The following is an 18,417-nucleotide window of genomic DNA, read 5'->3' as shown; positions in this document are numbered from 1 at the left end:
AAAGAAATTAGGATCAATCGATAAATGAAGTATGCGCTATAGATCCCGTTGTCTCATCCTGAAGCGAATAAGAAGCGACCCAAGGCACCGAAGAAAGGTATGTTTTTGCTAGCCATAACCGTGGATAATCAGCACTCGGACAAAACTCTTTCTTCCTTCATCGCGAATCGCTTCGGTTCTGGATCACTGATTATTCGCCCAGAACCGTCGGCAGATACTTTATTTGATCATCGATGATTCTCAGTACTAAATTTATAATATCACTACGTTGAATTCTTTATTTCGCATTCAATGAAATTGTTGATGATTAATTTCAACGCAATTATACATCCTGTGCACATCTAATGAATTTTATGACGCAGTATAAATATTTATATAACATATTTCTGCGAAGCCAAAGACGTTACTTTTAATTTGTGTCTTTCCAATAAGATAATATCATATATATATAATATATATATATATATATATATATATATATATATATAATGTATTTTTTTAAATTTAGAAATAGAATCTTAGAAATTAAACTGTAATGTCTTTTATTATATGAAACGCTTTAAAAACTTATCGTTTTCGTATTTCTCCTATTTTTCGTATTTCAAAAAATTATGGAATTTTGTTTTATTAATTTACATTTTTATTTTTCTCATAAACAAATTTTTTTAAATATTACTTATATGTTTTGTAATTTTTAACATTGCATATCTTGACAATTGAAACTTTCACCATCCGATGAATATATCACAGATAATCTTGTATCATAAATATCTGGTGAAAGTGTTAAAAATCTCCAATTAAAAATCTTTTAAGGAGAGTTTGTTTAAAGTAGCATAGAAAAAAATCATGTTCTATTATATTTGCGCATTCTTGAAGTTTAATTAATTAAAAAATTATTCACTTTTTTTCACTCACGCTGCTATTTTGAACAGAACGATAAAACGTAAATTATATTTTATTATAATATTTATTTTTTTATAATATTTATAGTACAATCGTGTAATACAAATATTTCGCTGCCCTTATATCATTTGAAATAAATTGACTCGTAAAGAATCGATACAATCTTGTTTGTCCAGTCCGGATAGTTAAATTTAAACCGATACAGAAAGCGACATTCCAACAACTCGTATGAGCAAGTGAACGATTAACAGCTCCGCATTGCGAGTACATAGTTACACCGTTATTAACGTTACATATCACGGCATATAAGATGCATAAATTTACGTGCGAGGCTGTTAAACCTGAAACTAATATGGAAAATATAATAAATTAACATAATATATTATATAATTATACATAATATATAATATATATTTAAAAAAATAATATATAATAATATATAATATTTGAATCACGTTTTAAAGAAACTTTTAAAAATTTCAGAATGTTATATTTAATTAAATATAATTCTTAATATATAATTTCGAAGCATTTTAAACATACGTATATGGGCGTGTATTGTTTATTTTACGAACTTTATGAAAATAAAATTCATTTGACGATCGATGATATTTACATTGATTATTAGCTCTGGAAATTATCGATATGACATACATACACATTGACTGTTTGTATTTGATAAACAGTTTGATAAGCCTGAAAATCATAAAAGATACTCGGCTAAATAACGAATGTTCGCACCTCTTCGTGGGAGATTAATAACGTTGCTTGTCAAGAGATAAGAAAGTTTCGCGATTGCAGAGGCAGCAGTACCAGTCTAGTGTTAATCAGATGTACTAATCAGCTATACTAATAGCGTGCGCATTAATTGTATATATGACCTATGTCAATTAATATGGCTATACATTGATGATCATAGTTGACACAAGGAATATTACAATGATTTCTCTTAATTATGGTCAGATATCACCTTGTACGCTCTTAATTAATTAATAATAAATTTTTAAAATCTCGCCGGGGAAAATTGAAGGGGCAATTACTTCGCAATAAGATGTTTCTGCGAAACAATTGGATATCTTCCTTTTGACGCGCAATGCAATTTCTGTCTGCAACGCAATTAATATAATTGTATAGGCAGTTAATTATATAAATAAGTAGTTTGCCCACAAGATAGTCATCGATGCGTTGCTGTGGTCGCGCACGGTTACACCGCATGAAAGAAATGATGGCGCATTCGCGATATGTCGGTATTAATGTGTAGTACGTGTGTGCGTATTTGCACGCGTTGTATTGTTCGTACACGCAGAGTGTAACGGTCGTTTCGCGTTGCACATTATATCGCGAAAGCACATTTTCAGACACCTCTAGGCGGACACTTTTGACACCCAGTAAGCGGATACTTAGCGCGAAAATTCACGACGATCCAACTTGACATGATATAACAGAGAGAGGGGGAGAGAGAGAGAGGGAGAGGGAGATGAACGCACACTAGCATGAGGCAAAAATACTTCACGTTGCTGTTCTCATCGTGTCTACTGCTACTTTCTCTTTCGCTTTCTTTTTTTCCCGATATTGCATCTTTCGTGAAGTATTTTCTAATAATATTGCATTTATATATTTAATTTATTTTTACATATTAAAATAATGTTTGCGCGAAAAAATTTAAGATTTTTAAAAATTTTGTAAAACGGGAGAAAAGTTGAAGAAAATAGTTGATAATAATTGAAAAAAATTATATGAGAAACTAGAGGAGGAATATGTATAATTTGCCTCAATAAATAAAAATGATAATTTTTTTTAATAGTTCTTAATACTTTTTAATTATTTAATAAGTAATATAAATAATTGTAAACTCGTGACACTTGCTCGAATTCAATTTTGAAAGTTTTATTGTAGCTAAAAGATTAATAAAACTTTTTTTTTTTAATTTTATTGAAAATATTACTAGACAATATCATTAGTATATTATTATTATGAATCACTAATATATCACGTCGCTGATCATATTACATGTTGAATTTTTTATCATTCGCGATTTGCTGGAATTAGAATTAAAGACAATCAATCTTTTGCAAGTGTACGAATGTAATTATACACTACATATGTTATTCATATATATCATTAAACATACACGTATGTACACATATAATTGTGAGAAATTAAGTGGGAAAACTTATATAGTGCATAATTTAAATAAATATTCAGTTATTAAAAATTTATGGAAATTATATCTAGAATTTAAATATTTTTACAGTACAAGTTCTCTTTCTCCTTTTCTGATATTTTATCATATAATTTTTTATGATGCAACACATTATTGCCTAATGCATATACATTACGCTAATTAAGCAATTTTAATGAGTAAAAATAATGTTACAATTACTTTGTACAAATAGATAAGAAATTATAATTAGATAAAGACTATCTAATCAAACGAGTAAAAGACGAAACTTTGACATTAACACGCACGAAAAAGCCGAAAGCTCGTAAATTTTATAAAATATAAAATTCATATAAAATTTAATCTATTAAATATTAGATCAATGCGAGGATCGAATCTTATTTAAAAATAATAGAACACAAGAGTCACAATAAATTCTTGCTGCATCCGAAACGCATTATCTTAGAGCCGGTTTTCATCAGCTGATAAAAAATCACAGAAAAGTGCTTCTTCATAAATAGCAAGCAGGTGAGAGATTCGATGGTATGGCGTGACCTCGTTCAACCCGGTATTTGCATGAAAAACATGCGTGCAGCGATGCGTTTAAGACTGACACCATCAATTTCATTAACCGCCTTGTAATGTAGCTCGGATACTTTCTGAATATGAAATTCATATCAGTCTTCTCAAGGAAGTACGATATGATATTATAAAAGGAGACATGAAAATGCAAAAAGATGAAATAAATCGCAAAACATAATTTATATCTTACCGGATTTGAATTGTAATTTTATTTTTCTCATGTTAATTACATAAAATAAAATATGAAAAAAATGAACAAATGTTACTCAAGCTGCAGCGAATATAAAAGACAAATAATTCTTATAAAATTATTAGCTCTGTTATTTTTATTATTTTTATGATGTTATAATTCGTGGTTAAACTGTTGATTTTATGATGTTATAATTCGTGGTTAAACTGTTGAAAACATGAATCGATATCAAGTGAAGAACTGTTTATTTGTAATTGATATTTAGCAAAGAAAGAACACTTTCCTACACTATTATCAGCCTGCATGCGTAACAACTATGCAGCGTACATGAAACATTCGACCTTGCACAGGTGCAACGGTGCTCGTACTTTACATATACACATGTGGTTGCACATAACTACCCATATGTCGAGATAATTCGTATATGATACACTTTCTCTTGCGGAACATTAATAAAATATGAAAAAATCTTGTTGTTATTTTTAGATAAAGTGATTCACGCGTATATTATACTGATAATAATATTTCGAATCTTAACATCACATTGCGAGTTGTTTAAAAATCACAGTTTGTGAGTTTTATTTCCGAATAATATCTCCTTATACATGCGAGAAAAAGCATGCACCGACAAAAAGTGCTGCGTCACGAGGAATAATATACTTACCGAGCAATGCCAATTAAAACTTAATACATAATTAGATTTATCTCTCGGTTTATCATCGTGCTTTTGTGTCGCCGAGTCTTGCGCGATTAAACGAATCTCTGCGAAGTCGCCAAATTGAAAGATTCACTAATATTGTATAGCGATTGCGCTATAAGTAATAAGTAGAATAAATAATGAAACAAATTACATAAAAAGTTATAAGCTCAGTTGCATATATATTACTAGAAAAACTACCTTTCATACATTATTATTGATTTCTACTGATTATTACATGTGGTGGATATGGAAAAATTTAATTCTTTTTTTATTGTAAAAATTAAATAATTTTCATTTTATAAATATTTGAGACAGACATACTTTATATTCAACATATTATATAACTATGTACAGTTTCTTGTGAAAAACCGATATCGTCTAATATGTTGTCTTTTATTAAAGCATGAAGAGCAATTCAATTCGTATTTAATACTTTAATTTTAATATAAATGTAATCTGTCAAAAAAAGTATCGTGTTCGATTAATGTCGGTTATCTATCATTTATGTCTGTGATAATCTCTTCTTTGCACAGTTATTCAATGAAATATTGCCGATTTTAAGTAATCGGTGCTGCTTGCACTAACGAATTTTTATCATAAGCACATTTTATATTTTGCACGAGCGTGTATACGAACCACTACGTAGCAATTGTTTTATAATTATATTTTCAATTATTCTATTTAGCGTTTTCTTAATACTGTTCGGGAGTGCAAGGTCGCCGTATTGAATATATCTGCTAATGAAAACCTTGACCTTGATAGTTATCGGACAATAAAACGATATTTGCGTTAAACAGAAATTATCTCTTATGTTGCAAAATACTTTGTATATATGCTAGGAATATTATTGTATATATGCTAGGAATATTATTTATATTTTCTAATTCGATCTATCTTAAAAATCTATCTACAGTTATCCCCTACACTTCTTTTTTTAATTTTTAATTTTTAAAATTTTTATACACTATATTTTTGAAAAAAATACTATTAATATTAGAAAATAATTTAATAAAATAATATTAATAATATTAATATAGTATAGTAAATATGAGAAGTTAATTAAGAAGTATAATATTGAAAAATATAAATGTAAATTTAAATATGTAAAAGTGAGTGAAAATGTTAATAAATTTACATGCAAATTGAAAAAAATTTAATCAAATCTATTCGAAATGATTAGAATTTTAATGTCGAAATACTACAGACCATTGATTATAGATATTACTAAATCAATTATTTTAATTAAATTATTCTCTTTAAATTTCGATATCTTGATCGATATTTCGATAACTTGAATGTATCTATAAAATAGACATACTGTGTAATTTTTTTATAGATAATTGTCATGAATCATTGATGCAATGTCAAGAAGTTACGTCTATATACATACGTACATACATACATATATATACATATACATATATATATATATATATATATATATATATATGTATATGCATATATATGGTATGTATGTATGTACGTATGTATGTATGTATATAGACGTAACTTCTTGACATTGCATCAGTGATTTATGATAATTATCTATAAAAAAAATCACAAGTATGACTAATTTATAAATACATTCAAGTAAGTTAAGATATCGAAATTCAAAGAGAATATATGTGCGTATATGAGTGTGAGTGAGTGAGTGAGAGAGAGAGAGAGAGAGTGTGTGTGTGTGTGTGTGTGTGTGTCATTTAAAAGTGATTTATGTAACATGGATGTCCAAGACTGCTCTTGCACACGCGCATGGAATTTTTGCTACGAGCGAATTGATAATATTCCCATTTTCTACAAGCGATAAGATCGCCTGTATAATGTCGACGCACGACAGAAAAGCGCCATTTCCGGTATTGATTGTGACATTGAGACAGGATGCAACGAATTGCGACGAAAGCAATTTCCGGTAGCTAACATTAGTCTACTGTTATCTATAATTAATTAACAGTAGCTAAGTGAGCTATGTAATTTAGAAAGGTAGTTGAATATTTCGATATACATATGAGCAACTATTTTGCGTATTTTTTCGCCCATTATATGCTCGATAAAATTTTTCATTTATTTTTTAACATCGCGTTATCATTTCACGATACAACAAAACGGTCATCAGCATATTTATCGTGAACTTTGACCTTGACTTTTAAGGACACTTTTAACCTTTAGAGGGCCGGAAAACCACTATTGTGGCGCACCAGAATAACTTGTTCAATTCAGGCTCGAGATGCACTTATTTTTTTTACTTGTGTTGATACAACATTTTTCACTCAAAAAAAAAAAAGATCTTGCAACTATAGCAAAAATTTTCTAGGTGCGAAAAATTAACTGAGGCAGATAAACGATTAGTAAATATTGTAATATCGTATATATGTTGCACGTAATCAATCTAAATGACAGAGACAGAATTTATATCTGAACTGTTTGTGAAATTTAGAAAGAAAGTCTTTCTGTGACGTCTATCCATGTTATGATCAGAAGAGGGTGTTTCGAAATCATACGTGATGAAAGGGGTAGTTTTTGTAATTTTATAGGGGTTGTTTTCAGGTTTATTGTATTTTTGACATCAGATTTGGATTCTACGTCGAAAAATACATCGGAAACGCATATTTATACTTCCAAATTGATGTGAAAGAAATTTTATATGCGGGTCGATCCCTTCCGGACCGGAAAGCCACTATAGTGGCGCTACGCATTATCGACACTTAGTGTATGGTCAATCCATGATATAAGATACCTTTTTTACCATTTTACTAAGGTGGATATGCCTCTCAAATCCCGGCCCTCTAAAGGTTAACAACATGATTATTTATAATTTGAAAATTACTTTTTTCTCGTTAATTTATTAGTCTCTGTCTCTCTCTCTCTCTCTCTCTCTCTCTCTCTCTCTCTCTCTCTCTCTCCTCTCTCCTCTCCTCTCTCTCTCTTCTCTCTCTCTCTCTCTCTCTCTCTCTCTCTCTCTCTCTCTCTCTCTCTCTCTCTCTCTCTCTCTCTCTCTCTCTCTCTCTCTCTCTCTCTCTCTCTCTCTCTCTCTCTCTCTCTCTCTCTCTCTCTCTCTCTCTCTATGTTTCTTATTAAATAAGATATATGAAAGATAGATAAATAGATAGATAGAGAGAGATAGATAATAGAGATAGATAGAAAATACAGAGGGAGAGGAAGAGAGAGAGAATCTTTTTTCTATTTCGATTATAACTTTTTTAGACGACTGAATATAATTATGCATTTGATATAATATCGAAATTTTGAAGTTGCAGGGAGGGAATCTATATATTTAATTTTAATCTTATCTGCAATAAAAAAATCTCCTTCGTGATATGATTATATTGCAATTAATTTAAACGATTATTGCAATATAAGTAGCTATCTAGCTATCAAAAAGACGTCATCAATTTCATATTATTGAATTAAGTAATTGCATGATGAAATAGTTATATCATTACTTTATATTAACAAATCTTCATCTAATTTACCTCTTAATCTATGTAATGATTCTATTAATTTACTAATATTTTATTAGTGCCTTCGTATATATTTATCTTGATAAGATTAATATATTTTTCGAAAATAAAATTCTTCTCATGGGGAAAATGAATAGGGACAAACAAGTAATCTAATAAATAAACTAATAACATTTTAATTATTATTATAATTTCTTATTGAATATTAAATATTGAAGAAAGTTATAAAAAAAGATGATTAAATCAAATTTCGATAAGAGTGAATAATATCAAGTTAAAGAATTTACAGTCGAAAGCTGTTAGGAAAATGCCCTAGAATCCAAGAAAACTTAGTTTAACGATTGTAAAAACATCTTAGAGAAACGCTTAGAAATGCTTCGTGAAGCATGAAGGTATTTAATATCGATATTTCGATGCAGATGAACATCCTTAATTTCTTCCGAATGCATTCCGTAATTTTCTCAGATTCTCTTATTCGCGATCCATTACACGCGACGTGTCTTCGCTTTCTTAGTCTGTCTGACAACAAATGCGGATGCGGTCGCAGACGGAATTAGACGGACGACGGTGAGTTACTCGGTCTGTATTCTCGCATCCGCGTCTTCTTCAGTATTACTTATAGTGATTCGCTGACGCGAGTGGTATTTGCAGCTTCTGCACACTGTTATAAACGGTTGCGTGTTTGTCTCACGCGACGTAGCGTGCGAGAAGGCAGAGGTAGATAGTTACACGGCGATGAAAATTGCGTGCCGCGGAACATCCGACGAGTCGTCGAGCCTCTTCGTGTCTAGAATCCTACCCGGAATTAACGGAGAAAGACAAGCTGGACCACACTGGCTAGTTGCTAATTTTACACGGAGGCTCTCTCTTAGAAAACATCATTTATTACATATGCATATTAATATTTTTTTCTTTAATACATACATATATGTATTTAATTTTTATTTAATTTAAATTTAATTATAATGAATAATATGATGAATTAATTATATGAATTAATGTGTATACGAATATCTTTTTCTTTAATATAATATTATTGGAATATATGAATTCGTATCTTTTTTGTCGAAAATAAATATCGCGATATTAATCTTTGTCGTTCGATCCACTTATATATCTTACAAAATTAAATGACTCAATTGCTATTTCCGTGCATAAACTAGAGCAAGAGAAGGAAGAGAAAGAGAAGAAATATAGTTAGAAAGAGAAGAAATATAATTAAAAGAAAATAAAGATTCATACAATTTTTACTAAGCTGGATGCATAACTGGGAATATTGAATGCAGAGTGAGAGAACGTATATCTACTATTACATCATAGGAAATGAATCAACTTGAGAGTTCGATAGTATACTTCGATACTTAAAAAGGCACAGATATAACGATAATTGTGTAGAAATAAACAGATAAGTATGTATGTTGTAGAGGTATCGTGATTTTTTGTACATTTTAAAATAAAATAGAAAATAGCATCTCCGATATCGGATACTATTCCAAAACGATCATCTCGACTTTGATCTAATTTAAAACATAATATGAATAAAAACTAATATTGGTTTTAACGGTTCCGCGTAATGATATAAATTTATTTATAATTTATTTATTTATTAATATTATTTTTTATAAGTATTTTATTAAACATCCATTTTAATCATAAAATAAAATGAGTTAGGCTGAACAGTTTTAAAATATTTCTTATTTTTATAATTATTATTACAATAATATATTCTTTAAAAAGAAAGTAAAAAAAAAATGACTTAAATTATATGTTATAATATTAATTCAACATATATGCGATAATACATTATAAATTTCGAATTAACGTTTTGAATTTTGACACGGCGATTTATGTAAAAATATGCTCAATATATTTTTGAAGCAAATGTTATAGCGTATAAATAAAAAAAGATATATAAAAAATAATCTAGAGAAAATATTGTGTAATAAATATTTTTCTCTGTATCTAATACAAGTCGCGATATAAAAATGTCATATCTCGTGTCTCTTTTGCAATTTCAGAGATTGAGTGAGATAGTTATTACATTTACTATGCAATATATTCATGATATGATCGATTTCAAAAGCGAACATACACACATATATCTTAATAAAATAAAAATACACGCGCGATGGCGCAAAATCAACATCAATTTTTATTCATATTGTGTTTCTAACTGGATCAAAGTCGACACGATCGTTTACGGTATCCGAGATACCGTAAGTGCAATTTTTCATTTTATTTTAAAGCGCAAAAATCACGACACTGCCGTTCGATAGATATTTTTTTCAATATCTCAATAGCATGATAACGTGATTATCACATGTCCGAGAAAAAAGGCAATCAAATAAAAAAAAATCATAAAAACGAAGACGGATATTATATTTATTTGTTCAGTTAGAAAAGGTGAGGAAAACTGAGAAAAATAATCAAAGATCATAGGATTTATCTATCATAAGTATTTTAATTTATAAAATTTAATATTTTTTAAAATTTTATTTATTCTTAAACTGCATAGCGCGACATAATTAATGATCTTGTAAATTAATTCGCATTAGAAAATCGCTATCTCAGTACACGTCGGAAGCGATTGTATGCGGAATTTAAATTAGTTGTGATTAATTTTCATGTTTTATTAGTCACGCAGTGTGATAGCGTATACGCAATATGTTTAGACTATAATATCTACAATTCCTACATGAATATTTCCTTTCATACACCGTAATCAGGTAGGTAGCTCGCATTTATGTATGTCAAAGTGCGGAGATGTGTTTTTCCATAATTTTATACATCTGCCAGGGATATTTTTTAAAAGTCATAAATTGAATAAATAAAATATTAAAATTTTTTATTAGACACTCTTATTTGTATTCAAAGAGTTTAAATTCTTTTAAAAAGAAAAGGTTTTATTCTTCTTGCAATGTTATTATCTACATTTAATGTTATTATTTGCATATCTCGAGATTGATCGAGTTGACAGCCATACAGATCAAATTTAAGATAAAAATTTTCCCAATAATCGATTAATTAACGTTAATTATTACCACGCTTAAAAATATGACAAAACTATAAAACTTTTATGGTTAATCGTTAATTTTATTGCATGAATAAAATATCCATTACTCTCGCATTGTTTATTGTCATTCTGATGATGGCATTCAATGATGTGCTGGTGTCAATTATTACCGATTATTGACAATGAATCATGCAATCGTGCATGATTATGAAAATGCAAATTAGGCGATAACTTGTATTCTCGTTTGCGAAAACTTCGCACAATAAGCATTCGACGAGCACGTGACAAAAGGAATCGGATAGATTTCTTCACGTCAATACAGTTGACGTGAGAAACAAGCACAGATTCATACGGCCCTGAATTGCATGCAACGAGTAAAACGGCAAGACGTATAATATATGAGGAAGAGAGAAGCCGATCGAATCGGTCAGTGAGTGAGCTTTGATGAAGGGGGGAAATAAAGAGGATAGAGGAACGAGAAAAAGGAGATACTGGTAGAAGCGAAGCAGGAGCGAAGAAAAAGACGGAGATTCGTGTCCGTCGTGAAACATTAGCGAGCGAGACGAAGTAAACGTGCGAAAGGTTGAACGGAAGCGAAAAAAGAGGGAGAAGCTCGCGATTGTAATCTACACGGATGAGTTAACATATGTAACTTATTGTTAGATACGATGCGGTGTAAGCGCGAGGAGGAAGAGCGCTGCTTTTTTTGTTAAGGAGTGCTATATGCGAGACGAGGATGAAGCCGAGCGACCGCGATTGCGGGCAATCCGGTCAAGAAAATTGGCAGTGCATGCCATGAGCTTACATAACCGCAAGATAGATGCAGCAAGATAAAGATTGAAAGAGAGAGAGAGAGAGAGAGAGAGAGAGAGAGAGAGAGAGAGAGAGAAAGAGAAAGAGAGAGAGAGAGAGAGAATGAATGAGAACGAGGAAGGCGCGTGAAGGAGAAGGAATGAGGGGCACTGTTCGGGTTGCACTTGCGACGCGACGGAAGAGGAGATGGAGTGACACGTGCACTCACACATGCACACATGCACACGTACGCACGCATTAGCGTCCCGACGCGCATCCGCGCACGTGGTGGGTAGCAAGGGAACGCGAGGCGTAACTCGGTTCTCCTTGACATTAGCGACAATATGTACGTAATGGTCGAGCGGGATATGCATATGAGCCGCGCTTATCTTATCTAGAATGCACAAACAATCGTCACGTCGCGTCGATTCACATATACGTGCGCACATATACCGTGCACAAGCGTTGGACTATATTGGCACGTTAGCACGCATACATGTAAATTATACGAAGCCGTTTGGTCAACGGAATGCTTGGTTGAAATGCACTTTTGCAATATGTTTATATATATATATCACATGGCATGGATTTTAATTTTAATTTTACCTTCACTCTTAAAATATAAAATGTCGTTTAATATACAATTTGCGTGAATTTTATTATCGCGATCTCGAATGCAGAACAACAGAGATCGCGCATACAAAGTGCAAGGACGATACTATGTGCGCGATACGTAAAGCTTTTTTTAGACAGTACTCTTGAAACTGCAATATATTTTTATATGCAAGGCCTCCAAATCATTGCATTTTATTTCAGTTATATTGCTTCCTCTCTTTACGAATATAAAATTCATTTTTTTTCAAAATCCTGATTAAAATATTATTGCTATAACGTTTTGTTAGTTATGTTGGAACTTTTGCATTTTAATGTAAAATTTGCACATTTTCTACATTCTATATATAAAAAAACTTCGCTTAATTAAATGTTTTAAATGTTTTCAATATATATAATAATTTTCATATCGCAATGTCACATTTAATAATCATCAATCAATATTTATAATACAATCTAGCTATCAATACAATATTTATAAAATACAATATTTTGCGATTATTATAATTATTTTGATTACAATCTGTAATGATATTGTGCTCTTTTTATAATGCTTTACTTGTTTATAACTTCTTTTAATTATTCGACTTTTTTACAATTATTTATACGTTAATAATGAATGTTTGTATGATGTTATTATATTAATAAGACATGAATATTAATCATCCTGCGAAACGAGCACGTGCACGCAACGTGAATCTCACGATTCGAATAATACGAATTAACTAATGATCTCATGCTTTCTGAAGTTATATTCACAAACTCAGAGCCAAGTTTTGATGCATCCTATCAGTATCGTATTTAGAAACTAGATAATACGCATACTTTATAGGCAGCAAGCATCTAATATTCACAATTTCTATATTGTATGTGCACTATCATGCATGGCGATAAATAATTTATTGATACCAAGCAACCTTGTATCCCTCATATTAATAATTATCAGAATTAATGCAATCAAGTTTTTGACATAAATGCAGAATATATTTCCGATTGGAATCAATTCTGTTTAAAAGAATACGCTCTTATTAAATATTTTTGTTACATTACACATATTATTATATTTAGTTAGCTATGAATTTAAATATTAATTGTATATATTTCCTCCTATTCGTACAGATAATAATATTTCAAGTTATTCAAATCAAAAGCAACGTATTAAGAGATTTATTTTTTATTGAGAAATTTTGATAAATTGCATTCTTCTCTTTTTCATACGCAAACATATGTATAGTGTGTGTGTGTATGTGTGTGTGTGTGTAAAATTTGAAAAACACGAAATACATTGGGCAATTTTGAAAACATTACGTTAATATTTTTTAATATTTTTTAATTACGTTTATATTTTAATATGTTTATCTATTTTTGTTACATATTAATATACGTGATACAAGTTTTTTATTTTTTATCATTTTTTGAAAAAAATTATTAGCTTGATACAAATATAAACGCAAAAAGAGTTGATGAGTTTATTAATTATTATAGTATTATAGATTAATTTGTAATTAATCTTTATTTAATGAAAATTAATTTACTGTAAAAAATGCAATTATTATTTAACTTTGATTTATAATTTACTTCAATAAAAATTGATAATAATTAATTTAAAAAAATAAAGAATCTTGCAAAATGCACGTTTTTTCGCATTTTTATCAATTCTTACAAATAAAAAAGAACATCTTTTAATTTAGCTATTTTTATTTTGCGACATTTCAATTTAATTAAATTATTGAGGGCCAACTGTATCATTAAGGAAAAAAGGATAAAGGAATCAGAAAAGAACTTGAAAGGCTCCAAGAGCATAAAATGATAAACGGTCCTTTGCACGCGGGAGACATAACAGCAGGCAAGCCGATTTATATGCGCTCCTCAACTCGCGCGTGTACGCACTTTACGATATGTAAAAGCACTAGAACCGTCATTGTGCGATGTCGGTGCTCCGTTGTAAAACCGACCATTCGAACCGCCTCAACTTTGAAAGACTTTCGAATAATATTATAACTTTCGCATCACGCGCAGCCGTTCATTTTTAACGAGTATAAGACAATTGTGCGTGTGCTATTCAAGCAAGGACTCTTCCTCGACTTTACTTCTTTCTGTTACTATTCGTTTTCCTTTCGCACCTCGATGCCACGTTCCTTATTTGGCAATAGTAACGTTTTAAAATGTTAAATAAGCAATATTTCAGATTTAAAATCTATTATATTAAAAACTTAATTTTCAATCCATATTATATTAATTTACTTTCTATTAATATTTATGTCAAAAACTATAACAAAGTGGATATCTATATATGTATGTGCATGGCTGTATACTTTTGATTTATAAACAATATTTAAATAGTAATGAAAAAATATTTGAATATTTCATTATTTATAATTTATATTGAATATTTCATTATTTTAAGTTAGTATAAAACTAGAAGCATCTTATGTTAAAGCAGTTTATCATTGTGGAATAATGAAAAATTAATATAAGGACAGTTTTTTTTTAGATTTGCGTATTCATAATTGTGTATCGCTCAAAGAAAAGAGACATAATTTATTATTTATTAATTGATTTTCACTTAATTCTTATTGAATTAATAAATAATATATTCTTATAAACAATACCATTTTAATTAATTATATGTAGAATTTTGCATTCGTACTCCATGTTCGCATGCAGCAGATGGTTCCGTAATTATATCGCTGTGAAGGAAACTGGTAATTTCAACGCAGGAAGAAATGCAGGTTTTACAAAATTTTTGCTAATGTATGTATAATTTATCGCGGTTAAATTACAAGAATCAGGATTAAAAAATAAAGAAAAAGAAATTGAAATTATATATTGGACATGTGTGTTATAGCAGATGAGTAAGTGACATGGACAAGTCGGCATGTAAAAGCTTGTCTGCATTTGCAAAAGCAAAATCGTGCAATAAAAAGTTGAAAAAATTGGCTAATAATATAGTTACGCATTTAGATTCTTAATTCTTTGATTTGAGATCTTTACTTGATCAGGAGAAGAGGAGACTGATAAACGATAAAAAATGAAACACGCGTATTTAAAAAAAATCCCCTTTATCCTCATATTTGGCGTTACCTCGTCCAGCATCGAATGGGGATGGCGTCATGTAATTCCAAAACGACCGGAAGTCATGGCGATTAAGTAAGCTGGACGCCAGCAAACACGCAGCTGCGAATCCTATTTCTGAGCACGTTTGATCCGATAATACTCTGTTATTCATAATACCCATCGTGATGTTGAAACTACCCTCTACATACATTGTGTTTAACTTTGGACCCGCATTGTTCCCCTGCTCATGGCATCGTTTATGGACGCGAATATAATACCCAGTGACTTTCTTTATTATTCAACAGATTCGGATTTATTATGTTTGAAGGAAAAAAATTAAGGGATTTATGAAATTTATAAAATGACTTTCTTTAATGACGCATCTTATATTTTTCTCTCTGGGGATGATGCTATAAATCGTCGTACCACTCTTCACAAGCGCAATTTTCTTATTCCAATCGCAAGTGTTTTTCGTGTCTCGCGGTTTAAGTAGATAAGAGATTCCTGTTTCGTGTATCGGTGTTTATACACGCGCCGATGGAGCATTAAAAAGTCGCGCGATTGCGAACAACTCTCGCGAGAAGGATCGGGCAAAACAAGCGTGTACGGGACTACGTCGTTGAATGTAATTTACGAGGCAAGTTGCACTTTTGTGGCTTACGAATACTTTCTATGTTAGTCGGATTCAGCCGCGTTGGATAGTCTTTTAGCTCTCATTTTCGTAATAAATGCGCTTTTTACATAATGCGTATCGCGTGGTATCAGGTTGTTATTTTTTGCGCGTGTTGTAGATAATTGCACGTATCTGGACGGACGTGTCTCGAAAAGTTTCTCACTTACGGCCGACGTGTGATCCTCGTTGAACATATGTAGAAAACTGAAACTCGTAATAAATCTCGAGAATACGTTCTCCACGGACGAGTTTGTTGATAATCACACCGGTTGCCCGAGGTGCACGGCATAAATCGAGTGCCCGATAATGTTTCGAACGTGCAGTCTGCGCAAAACACCAAGATGTTGCTAAGAAAATTGTTGCCCTAAGCATGACTGCGATGTAATCATGGTAGATTTAAATAAAACGAAACAAAAATGTATTTTATATATTATATTATATAAAAAATATATATATAATCTAAAATACACTTATTCAACATTTTTTTATAAAAGAAACAGAAAGGAAAAAAGATATTTAGATGAGAAGATTAAAATGGCTCATCTTGTATATGTGATATGAATATTCTTTATGCAAATTATTTTTCTCTTCTCTGTCAAAAAACGAAGGAGAGAAAAATAAAATTATTATAGGATTTTATTTTTCGGTATTATTTTATATCTTGTTTTATTCAGTTCTAAACAAAATATTAAATATTTTGTTACATTTGTTGTGATTTTTATAATATTTATACGAATATTATATTTTTTCAGTTTTATTCAGTTTTAAACGAAATATTAAATATCATTTTATTACATTTGTTGTGATATTTATTTATACGAATATTAATTATATTTTACGAATACACACTGAGCGCGCACCTGTATATTATTTGCGTTAACAAACGCGAGTTACGCAATAGACTAACTTTGCAAAGTTCCTTATTTTCTTATTTCTTAGAAATAATTTATTACAATAGCACAAAACTTTAACGATGGGATTATAGGTTGAGAGGTGCAATAATCGACAGAATTATTGATGTATCATAAACTGCGCTTTTAAGTATCAAAAGCATCAGATCTTTCTTGGAGAGAAGCTGAACGTAATCTGTAAATAAGTATGCAGAGGCGTACTTTAAAGTTACGACGTTATGATAGATGCGTTATAAATCGATCGTGTCGTCAAATATCGGCAAAAATACATCCCCGCAATCAAGCAACATTCGCAATATGTTAAACCGCCAATTATTGACATTAAGTGAGAACCCTTCGCGCGAATTGAAATTGTCGCATAATTTTCAGCGTATAAATTCTCCAGTCTTGCGTATAATTTATCGTAATTTCCAAGTACCTTCGTAATTATCGTGCATACTTCACAAGAGGCTGCTACGATTTGACTTGTAATTTATGTCTGAAATTAAAAGATAAAATTCGTTTAGATTGGATAATTTTCTCTTTTCGAGCAACAAAATTCTCGTTTTTTTTCGGGTTTATCTTGTTCTGTAGATCAATTTTAAATAAATGTTAAATATTAAAATAATCTTTTTTATTTAAGTATCAATAATTGTTCGTATTTATTTATACATTCCTACATAATTTATTTGATATAAGAAATGTACAAAACAAGAATTTTTCAAATCGAGCATCGCAAATTGTACGTGATATCTGATCATTCGATGATGCCATAAATTGATTCATTTTAATAAGTGCCAGAAGCGTATTCTGGCAATCATGAGAATAAATAATTTAGATCGCTTATGTCCTTAACTGATAAGTTTATATTGAAGGAAATTCGAGAAACATGGGAGACTCTTCTAACAGTGAACAGTATTCATAATTCCTGTAGGAGGCGATAATTAAAATTAAATATCATCAATTAAGCAATGAAAGCACAAAAGCGGTAACTATTAAGCGAAATTGCATTCATGTGGCTCGTTTATGAGAAAAAATCTCGATATCCGGTCCATTTTAAACCGAATGATTTTTATTGAATGTGTTCGATAGATATTAAAATGTTACTAGCAACATATATGTTTCTTATAGAAAATTTTTATACGTATTTGCATATTTTTGTACATTTATCAGCTCTAAATTATTTAATTATTAATTTACAATCAGTTATATATTTGCGATTTAAAAATATTTGCAGTTTATATATTTGCGATTAAAAAAATTTAAATAAAAAAATATTACTAAGCTTATATATTAAATTATATGGCTCTTGATACATTCATATGCATAAATTAATTTTAATAGTGTGTTGCAAAGCAGCATTTATGATAATTCTTGATTTGTATT

At 30.2% G+C, this 18,417-nt stretch overlaps 1 protein-coding gene across 2 annotated transcripts in view; it reads left to right on the top strand.

The window, feature by feature from the left end:
- LOC105252031 overlaps positions 1 to 18,417 on the top strand; it is a 57,253-nt gene that overhangs the window by 26,968 nt on the left and 11,868 nt on the right. The gene's annotated exons all lie outside the window — the stretch shown is intronic.

The sequence above is a fragment of the Camponotus floridanus genome, unplaced genomic scaffold (genome assembly GCF_003227725.1).
Source record: "Camponotus floridanus strain SB8 unplaced genomic scaffold, Cflo_v7.5 scaffold6, whole genome shotgun sequence".
Classification (NCBI taxonomy): Eukaryota; Metazoa; Arthropoda; class Insecta; order Hymenoptera; family Formicidae; genus Camponotus; species Camponotus floridanus.
Note: the sequence above shows the minus strand (reverse complement) of the source record. Positions and strands in the feature narration are given on the sequence as shown.